General features: G+C 35.3%; 1 long non-coding RNA gene across 1 annotated transcript; it reads left to right on the top strand.

Moving 5' to 3' along the window:
- Window positions 1-291: 291 nt before the first annotated feature.
- On the top strand, window positions 292-7,656 carry LOC144340647 (uncharacterized). Its single transcript, XR_013416891.1, has 2 exons — window positions 292-406; window positions 6,174-7,656. It is a non-coding gene; the product is annotated as an uncharacterized LOC144340647 (long non-coding RNA).
- Window positions 7,657-10,594: the final 2,938 nt, after the last annotated feature.

The following is a 10,594-nucleotide window of genomic DNA, read 5'->3' as shown; positions in this document are numbered from 1 at the left end:
TTTTTTGCTGAGTGAAACTTTCTGTTTCTTTGCTGACATTTTCTGTTTTCATTTGTTTCAGGCACATTTATATTTTTTGTTGAAGCACTTTTATCATAGCTGCTTTAAAGTCTCTGAGAGATAATTCATCTCTGATTGTCTTTTTTATTGAGTTTGAGATCTTCTAGTTTTTAGTATGACACATTTTTAATTGAAATATAGACATTTTGGATATTAGATTGTGAGGCTCTGAATCATCTTTAAACCTTTTTTTTTTTTTTTAAGCTGGCTTCCTCTAACACTCTCTGGCAGAGGAAGTGACAGATACTGCCTATCTACCGCCAGGTTGTGGTAGAAGTCCAGGATCTCCACTCAGTTTCTACTGACACCCAAGCAGAAGGGAGCTCCTTGTTACTACTGAGTGAAGGTCAGAGTTCTTGCTCCCCACTAGGTCTCTTCTGATTTCTGTTTTTTCTATCATGGGTTGTGGAGAGATCACAGGGGTGTGTGTGTGTGTGTGTGTGTGTGTGTGTGTGTGTCTGTGTGTATGGGGGGGCATGGGGGGTGTTTAGATACAGAAGAGCAGTTATTTTCTAAAAGTTTTTTCTCTTGCTAGGCTGCCCTTCTCTTGGCCTTTGGGCTAGGGACCACAGGCTACATTCAGAGGTTTTTTGTTCATGCTTATTAGCATTTCTGGCTTCTCCTGGATCCAGTTTAGAATATGTGAGCCAAAAATCAAACGAACAAACAGGTAACTTAACAACATGTCAATTTTCTGGTCCTGAGGTTTCTAACTAATCTGCTTTCTTCTTTCAGAATCCTCTCGTTTTGTTTTACATACTATTTCCAGGGAGTTTAGTTTTTCTTAGAAGGAGAAATACAGAAAAGTACATCTACTTCATCTTCCTAGAAGCAGAAGTCTTATCATCCTTTGAATTTTCGTAAGACCCTTTAGCTAGATTCCCTTGCTTTCCAGCAAACTACAGCTTTTTAAACACTTCGGAATGATGTTTCTTCACTGCTATATGTGTCCTTCTTTTAACCCACTAGGTCTAATAACATAGGTCATAATAATAAATTTAGAAATCCCTTTGTAAGTGTATACCAATCAGGTGTACATAGCCATAAAGAATACAAAAGAAAATACAGTTGATTTTATTCAACATACACTGAGGACAATCCGTTCTAAAAATATAGGGCCACTTATTACTCTTAATTCACTCATCTAGACTTGGGAAATCACCTAGATTTGGCAAATTTCTTTCCCTGAATTCTGGTATTCCTCAAGAACTCAAAACTACATGAAATATACTCTTTACTAATATCTGATTGATGCATCTGACTTAATTAAAGATTAGGGAATATTACCAGAAATAATAATAATAGTTTGCATCTACTTTTTCTTTTGATATTTGCAATAATTTCCAGGTAATAATTTAAGAGATGTTAGTCTTCCAATTTATAGATTAAAAAATGGGTTCAAAAAGAAGTGACTTGAAGGGAAGAATGTTTAGTTATAGCTGACTGAAAGCCAAAACTAGTTATATAGTTTCATGTTTTATATCTAGATCTACTATTCATTTTGTGTTAACTTTCATATAAGGCATTAGGCTTCTTCTATATCCTGGAACAGTGTGCAGAATTGTATTTCCTTTTCTTTTCTTTTTCTTTCTTTTTTTTTTTTTTTTTTTTGAGACAGAGTCTTGCCCAGACTGGAGTGCAGTAGCACAATCTCGGCTTACTGCAACTTCCGCCTCCTGGATTCAAACAATTCTCATGCCTCAGTCTCCCGAGTAGCTGGGATTACAAGCGTGCGCCAACACACCTGGCTAACTTTTGTATTTTTTTTTTTTTTTTAATAGAGATGAGGTTTCACCACATTGGCCAGACTGATCTTGAACTCATGACCTCAGGTGATCCACCCACCTTGGCCTCCCAAAGTGCTGGGATTGCAGGCGTGAGCCACCGTGTCCGGCCCAGAATTGTATTTCTTCACAAATATTCAGTAGAATCTATTGGTGTAGGCCAGGAGTTTCTTTTTCAGATAGTTTTAAACAATAACTTCAATTTCTTCCATAGTCATAGGACAAGTTATGTCATGTGGGTTGTTTTTAGTGGTTCTGAAGGAGTTGAGTCTCTTCCTTTAAGTTCTTTCTCCAGCCTGCTCAGGTCTCCGTGTCAGCTCTGCGGGTTCTTCTCCTCTCAAATCACAACTCCCCATATCTTTAGTAACCTGCTGCCTCAGCTTTTTATTGTAGGAGAAAAGAAGTAGCAAAACAAATACAACATAAACAGAAAACATAGAAAACAAAACTTCCATCATCCCTTCAATTAAAATTCCTCTCTCTCATTCTGAAATGCTGAAGATAGGGCCAGTGTGATCCCTGTGCCCTCCACCTTGCACACATCTTCCTTCTAATTTCAGATGTTCTGTTTCTGCTCAGGACTTGCAGGAAAATGGCTTTTCCCGTGTTGTCTAGGTTCGGGCAATGTCACAGTGTGTGATGTGTGCAGATCACCCTGGGGCATGATATTTTACCATTCTCATGACGTAAGGGCTTGCTTTATCAGGTCTTCTGTAAGTGTTTTAAACACAATAAACCAACTATGCCTTCACATTGCTTTGGGAAAGTCAGTCTTTCTTACTTGTAAAGAGAAAGAACAGAAGAAAGATTTTTCAAGATAAAAATCTTATTAAGGCAACTCTTTTAGTATAAACAACAACAACAAAAAACCAACAAAATGAATCAAGGAGCCATTCATTCCTATAATAGAATCTTTCATTTACAAAACATTTTACAGATTTCAGAGTACTTTTACATTATTAGTTTGGCATTTCCAAACTTATTTGACCCCAGGAAATTAATAATATCAAATAAGGGAATAATAGAAAAATATGATATATAAAGTATGTTTAGATTAATGTAAGCAGCAAAAAATTATCTCACAGATTAAATGGCTTCCAAAAAACAATCAAAATTCAATTTATTAAAAACTATACAGAATTCTTATGAAACTTAATTTGGGAAATACATTAGATATTTACAATTGTGTGAGATAGCTGCAGTAAGTTTTATGATGTCCACAATAGAAAAGTAATTCTTCTCAGTTACTAATACTTTCAAATGATTATATAAAACCATTGTGACAGAAAGTAATGGAGAACATGATATAAAATATTGAATTCATCAAATTCTTCTAATGTTCCTTTCCAGACTTTTTCTATGCATATTATTGTTTTAATGCATGGCACATTATCAATTCCTATTTTTCATTCAGCAAATACTATGTCAAAAACATTTTTCTAATTGCTTTATTCATAATTCTCATTTTACTGGTTATACAGTTTTATAGGATATTGATAAGCTAAAATTTAATTGTTGCCTTTCCAACTGTCCTTTCAATTTAAAATAATACCGAAGAGCAAGCAACATGAGCAGAGGGATGGTGTGTCACTTTACGCTGGTCATTGTATTTCCAGTCCCTAAATCAGTGTATTGGAGGTGCTCAGTAATTACTTCTGGACTTTCTGAATGAATGGAATCCTATCTTTTGAACTATGTTGCAAAATTGTTTTACAAAATGACTGCTTGCTTTAATATTTACTAAAACTAGCAATGTATGAATATACTAGTTTAATCATGTGCACATTAAAACGATATATTTCATTGATTTAAAAATACTTCATTATTTTTATATTTTTCTTATATAGGTTGTGATTTACATTTTTTTGGTAATGAAGTTGAATATATTTTCATGTTTGTTGTCTAATAATATTTGCTCTGTTTTTAATTGTTGGTTCAGATGAGGGAAATAAGATTCTGGAATGTTGGATGATAATCAAGAAACATGCACTTAAATGAAATTAGTCAAGTATCAAATCTCTTTCTGATACATTAAAATATGATCTCTACCATGACACCTCAAACATACTTTTTTAAGCGACTGTTTTGATTAATTTAGCTCACAGTGTGTTATATATGTGAGACTCTCAAGTTAAAATATTTATGGCTTGTCCTCTGTAGAAATTATAAATACATTATTCTTAAATCCCAGATTTTCATAGATTTAATTTAGTTGGATCATCAGTGATTTTGCTAATATTAGTAATAACCAGTAATTACTGACTATTTTAATTCAATAAATTATTTTCTAAAATTTTAAAATGTTGTAAAATTACTTAAAATGTTTTGAGACTTAAGAGGTTTTTATTTATAGGTTAGAATCCCTTCCACTACTTATGTATTTTGAGTTAGTTGTATTTTGCAAGTCACAGAGTAATTTCTGAATTTTAAATACATCTTCACAGAAAACACAAACAACTTTGGGGTCTGGGGAAGAAGAATGATCTTAGCTTCTTTCAGAAGGGTTTTATGGACATTGGGGCTAATAACTTTCTGCAAGGAGGTTTAGAGAGGGCTAAAACTGCAAAAAATATGACAAATAACGCTTTAACTTCTACCTAAAGTCAGTTTACTTCATCATTGCTGAGATACTGAAGAAAAATTAGAGTTTCATTAATAAGTTGGATGCTGCTTCTAAGTGTTTAATTTCTAGTACTTCTTGACAAGTTTATTTTATGTGAAGCATATTTAAATCTGGTGTACTAGAGTTAGGGCAATAAGGCCAGGTTTAGCTAGAGGGAGCGCTGAGATTGTCTCATCGAAGGTAGCTGGTTTTAAACACCTTCCTCGGGATGATATATGCTCCGTGGCCCTCATATGACACACCCTGCTGGGGTAACTAGAAAGAGCTGAGCTTTTAGTCACCAAAGCTCTGATCCTCGCTTCTCAGTGAAACTCCTGTCAATTGCAGGCAGGAATGATGGAATACTATCTGGTATGTTATTGAGAAACTGATCATAGTTTTTTGAGGGGGTCGTAATTTGTACAAATATACACATGCATACACACATATGTATGTACATGCACACATATGTATACTTGTTTTCATATGGCAATATACGTGTCTTCTGTAATTCTTTTCCTGAGAACTAATGTTTTTTCTAGATGTTTGTGACAACATCACACGTATGAGGTAGGCAGTGCCGAAAAGGAGCCTATTCCCAGCCAGGAACCGGCCACAGTAACAAAGCCGGCTGCAGTTTTTGAAAGCTTTAAGCACCTATTCTGCAGAGTGTTGTGATTGTACTCCCCCTCTTGTTTAGGCTCGGAATAATCAGTATTTATGCAGTTCGCAGAAATTCTGTGTAAAATACAATATTAATATTGAAGTATAATACATTATACCACGGCTTGTATACAAGACATGCTGCTTCTACTTTATTTCGTGGAATAGTTCTTAGGTTAATTTGTCAGTTGAGATTTGAGACTCTGAAAAAGAAAGACGGGATATTAGAGACAATCCGAACAGTTAAAATACATCGCCCTCTGGTGTTCTTCTGAGGTATTGCTAGTGGGAAGCTTTTCAGAAACCTGAATAATGAAGGGAAGGAGGAAAGAAAAGGATTGATGGCGTTTTTTCCTTTAACTGAATAAATTTTAACAATAATTAGGTTATTTCTAGGGCAGGCTCAGGTGAGGTGTTCTTATGAGGAATAAAGAAACGTCTTTATTCTTATCTCATTCCTTAGGTTTTTGTTTTTGTTGTTTTGTTTTGTTTTAGTTTTGAAACGAAGTTTCACTCTGTTGCCCAAGCTGGAGTGCCATGCGCTATCTCGGCTCACAGCAACCTCCGCTTCCCAGGCTTAAGCGAGTCTCCTGCCTCAGTCTCCCCAGTAGCTGGGATTGCGGGCGTGTGCCACCACGCCCAGCTAATTTTTTTTTTTTTTTTTTTTTTTTTTTTAGTAGAGACAGGGTTTCACCATGTTGGCCAGACTAATCTCTAACTCCCGGCCTCATGTAAACTGTCTGCCTCGGCCTCCCAATGTGCACACTACCACCGCGCCCAGCCTAGATTTTGTTGATACGGTTCGTGTTACTGTTGTTTTTCCTCAGCCTTGGGCAAGTTATTTTCTGCTCAAAACGTTTGACCCTGTATCCTTTGGCCTCAGAAAGCAGTAAGTGCAATCAGCGTGTCATTGAACAAATATCTGTGGTGCTCCTTCTATGTGTCATGTACCGTGTTAGATGCTAAAAGAAAGATGGAGGGGATACTTGGAATTTTCTCACTTGAGTCTTTTCGGATTATCCAGGTTTTTCTGATTATTTAATCAAACTTGTTTTTTTTCACAGACAACACGAACCTGCAAGTAAACATAGGACTAGCTTCCTCTACTGTTTGGGAATTGCAGACAAGTTCAAATTCTTCCCCCAAATTTCTCAGACTCCTCGGAGTTATCTCAAATCTGCTTGAGAATCGTTCTGTATCTCCACGTAGCCCATCTCCAGAAGCTACTGAAGCACATGCATCGAAAGTCACTTCAAGTGGGAAAAGGGTCCCTGAATTCCTTCTGCGCCCCACGCTGCTACATAAAGGGTCATGTTGAGCCCTCAGTGGCAGAGATTTCAATCTATTGTTTTAAAACTTATTTTATTTTCTATTTGCTTAGAGACTTACAGATCAGTCAACTTTCCTCTGTAGAAACTGAATCCTTGGTAGGATGAGGCATTCACTTAAATGAGGATCAGAAACTGGAAGAGAGGGTTGGAAAAGTCTGGAATGTTGGGCACTGTTCAGAAAACGCTGGTTGGGGAGAATGAAGAAGTATGTGAAGCAGAGAGCAAGGAAGCATCACGAGGGCTTTGGACACTTGCAACAGGAATGAGAGGATGTAAAATGCAGGGAGAGTGGTCAGTGCTGGAAAAGTTGCAACAATGCCAAGTGTAAGCTCTGGGTGTGGCAGTGCCATGGGGTGGCTTCTCCCTGCCTCTACCTCAAGGGTTAAGTGGCCAGCAGTATCCCCAGGCTTGGGCCTGGCATTAGGGCATAGTTGTAATGGATGAAATAATAACCAGAGGCAGCACCCTAGCCGGCCTATTAGTTAGCATTAAAGGATCCAGGACTCAGTTACAAAATCCAAATAGAGAAAACCAAAAGGGACTGAGATCTGAAGCAAAGTGAGTCAGAGACTGAAAGAGCAGCTGTCCTGATAAATGCAAGTATGGAAGAAATTCACAGAACCAAGTTTCCACACCCACCGTGTTTTATGTTTGTTTGTTTGTTGTTTTGTCTTGTTTGGCATACTCAAGGCCTAGGCCACGTATAGGAAACTGACATCCTGCAAACGAAAATCATATCCCCAATTCAAGTTGGTTCAAAGCCCAAAGATCCCCAGAACACCGGACTGAATGATGCAGTAAAGTATTTTGAAAATTAGTTTGCTTTTCTCCACCTACACATCCTCTCCCTCTTTGTATCTTACAGACCCGTATCCAATTCCAGAACCCTACAATTATTGTTTTAATTAATTTGAGATGAACTAGTTCATAATACATGCTCATCATGTTCTCTGAAATCACTTCTGTTTATGTCTCCACTATAGCCCTTCCTTGTTGGAGTTTTCTCAGTTGTTTTTGTATCTACTGTTTTCATTTGTATTAGAGCCCCTTAAAAGCAGAGACCATGTCTTCTTATTTATTTTTGTATTATTAGTACTTAGCACAGGATGTGCCTGTGGTTTTTTCTAAAGGTGGTTTGTCAATATTTTGCTGAGTAAATGAATGAATTGATGAGTGATAAAGGTACATTCTAATAAACGAATTGTAGATAAACTGAGACTGGGTCCATTCATTTATATTCACTTACATGGCTAGCCTTTAGGTTTCTATTTGAGATTGGCTGTCAGGAGCTTAAACAAATTAAAAATAAGAAACAATACCCCAATTAGGAAAATGTTCCATATTGTTTAGTTTAGAATACAAAATGGAATTCAAAAGAAGCACCCTGGAATATTATAAAACGCAACTCAAGCTATAAGTTCATTTTGTCCATAAATCTCAGGTGTGCTGTATTTTGGAGGAAAATCTAGGTTTGGTGGTCAGCACTGGGAATGATGACTGATTTCTGATGGTGGGTTATCTAGGTGGGTGAAGTAGAAAATCATAGATGCCACCTCGTGGCTTTTTGGGAGACCCATTTTTTATCATTTTTATTTTAAAAACAATAATTGCTCTAAAACTTTTAGAACTCAAGATATATTTCTGATTAGGCACAAGTAGCAATTGTAATATAGTAAAACTCAAATTAAATAAAATACCTGTAGTTTTGTCTTTCCTTCTTTCTTCCCTCCTCCACTCCCCAGCAGGACTGAATATTTTTAGATTGCTTATCTGAGTGATTGTCTCTGATCCTGGTAAACTTGTTGACCGTGTTTACTCTGTGGGTACAATTATTTGAGCAGAATCAATTCTAGTTTTTTAAATGGGCAATGTTTTACTTCCAAAAATTAGAAACCACTTGCCTATTGGGATTTGTTACAATTATCTAAGTTGGTTTACTTCTTGCAGAAATTATAATCCTGTGTTTCTGAGACCAGTATTTTATTAATATCTGAGGAGTAAAACAGATTCCCATTCAGCCCTTTCCTAGTAATGATTCTTATCCTTCCTAATCTTCTTTGGGGAGTAAGGAATCACCCAAGGTTGTTCCTTTTATTGCTGTTTTGAAATATTTGGCTCTGTGCCCAGAAATTGACTATGCACAAGGTATAGGAGTAGAATATACACTCTTGATAACCTGGCTCCTTGGTCATGTGAACTGTATCTTGATATTAATACAGGAGTTACCAACAGGTTAAAAGATGTCTTAAAAACTGAGATAACCTCTTTGAGAAAAAAGTATTGAACATTTTTTCCCACATTCTTTTTCTTAAAAAATTATTTGCTCTGTTTTTAAAAGTTACCTAATTTAATAGTTACCAGGATTTCAGTATAATGACTCAGTTTCAAGTTTTCTATTATCAATAAACAATTATAAACATTCATAAAGTAAATGGGTATACTTTATATGTATATGGTAAATGGTACCATATAACCTTGATATAACCATTACTCAGATTCAAAAACTATCAATAGTTTACTGCTTTTGCTTGCCTGTTACTTTTTCCTTACTTGGTTTTTTTTTTTTTCTGAAATATTTGAAAGCAAATCTCATATTATTTCACCTCTACATAAAAATATTTTAACATAACCACAATGGCATTATAACACTTAACAAAATTAAAAGTGGTTCTTGGTCCCATGTAATATTCAATTAATAACTGATTTCCAAGATTGTATCAAAATATGGTTTTTACAGTTGTTTGTAGAGGATGCACACATCCAGTGTCAAAAATGTAGCCGAATTCCAACATAATACACATTGATTAGGAGCATAAAGATAAATTAACTGTATGAACTTGGTAAAACTTTTAAATGTAATTGTGTTCTACTATTCTCGATATCATCAACATATATTTAGAAAACAATAGTGCATATGTGTGGTATTTTTCAGAATACACAGTGTTAGATGATCGTATGTATTTGTAGTATTTGTAATAATTTTGCAACCCCTCTTTAGGCTGTGAGTCTTTGATCTAGACTAGGTATGCTAAATGGTTAGAGAAAATGCTAATTTAGATAAAGATTTGTATTTATTTCAGTATTTGTTATGTTGTTATTGTATTTTGTTTACTGGTTTTTTAAAAATTTATTTATTATTATTATACTTTAAGTTCTAGGGTACATGTGCATAACGTGCAGGTTTGTTACATATGTATACTTGTGCCATGTTGGTGTGCTGCACCCATCAACTCATCAGCACCCATCAACTCGTCATTTACATCAGGTATAACTCCCAATGCAATCCCTCCCCCCTCCCCCCTCCCCATGATAGGCCCCGGTGTGTGATGTTCCCCTTCCTGAGTCCAAGTGATCTCATTGTTCAGTTCCCACCTATGAGTGAGAACATGCGGTGTTTGGTTTTCTTGTTTACTGGTTTTATTAAGGATTATAAACTAACCTCTCTTGGTGGAATTTTAGTTATAACCCTGGATGATTCTTCTAGTGATTTTCTAAGGCTTTATGCTGTGGAATGCTTAATACATGAGATAACTTTAGATCTTTTGGCATACTAAAATCTGAGAGCTTCTTTATACTTGATTTTGCCTTATTCCATTTTTATAATACTTTTTTAGTTACTCATATATTCCTAAATTGTGAATTTTACATTATTCAGAAGTTATTTTTAAAATTAAAATGATGCTTTATGAATTAAATTCTAAAAATTATAATCTCAAGGAAGTGAAACTTACTTACTGTGGAAAATTGAGAAACTGCAGAAAAGGAAGGGAAGAAAATGATCTCTTATAATCTGGTGACCTAGAGAGAACCTGTTAATATACGGAAGTATAGCCTTCCAGTTTTCCCTCTTATAATTTGGCTCGTTGGGCCTATACAACTAAATATTCTAGTTTTTCTGTTTCATTACGCTTAGAAATGTGATTTTTACAGATGCCATAATATTTCACCATATTTCACTTAAACATTATGTCTTTGCTGAGCCTATAGTTATTTATAACTATTATAACTAAACCAATAATTATTATTCTATGATTTCATCTAATTATTTTTTTAAATAATTTAAACTTACTTAGTAATTATTAACTAGTGATAGCTCTTTTAAACTAACTGTACTATGAAATACTGAACACTTTTTTTTGTTGTTGTTTACTTCG

The sequence above is a fragment of the Macaca mulatta genome, chromosome 4, assembly GCF_049350105.2.
Source record: "Macaca mulatta isolate MMU2019108-1 chromosome 4, T2T-MMU8v2.0, whole genome shotgun sequence".
NCBI classification, from domain to species: Eukaryota; Metazoa; Chordata; class Mammalia; order Primates; family Cercopithecidae; genus Macaca; species Macaca mulatta.
This window is presented reverse-complemented; position numbering and strand designations above follow the sequence as displayed.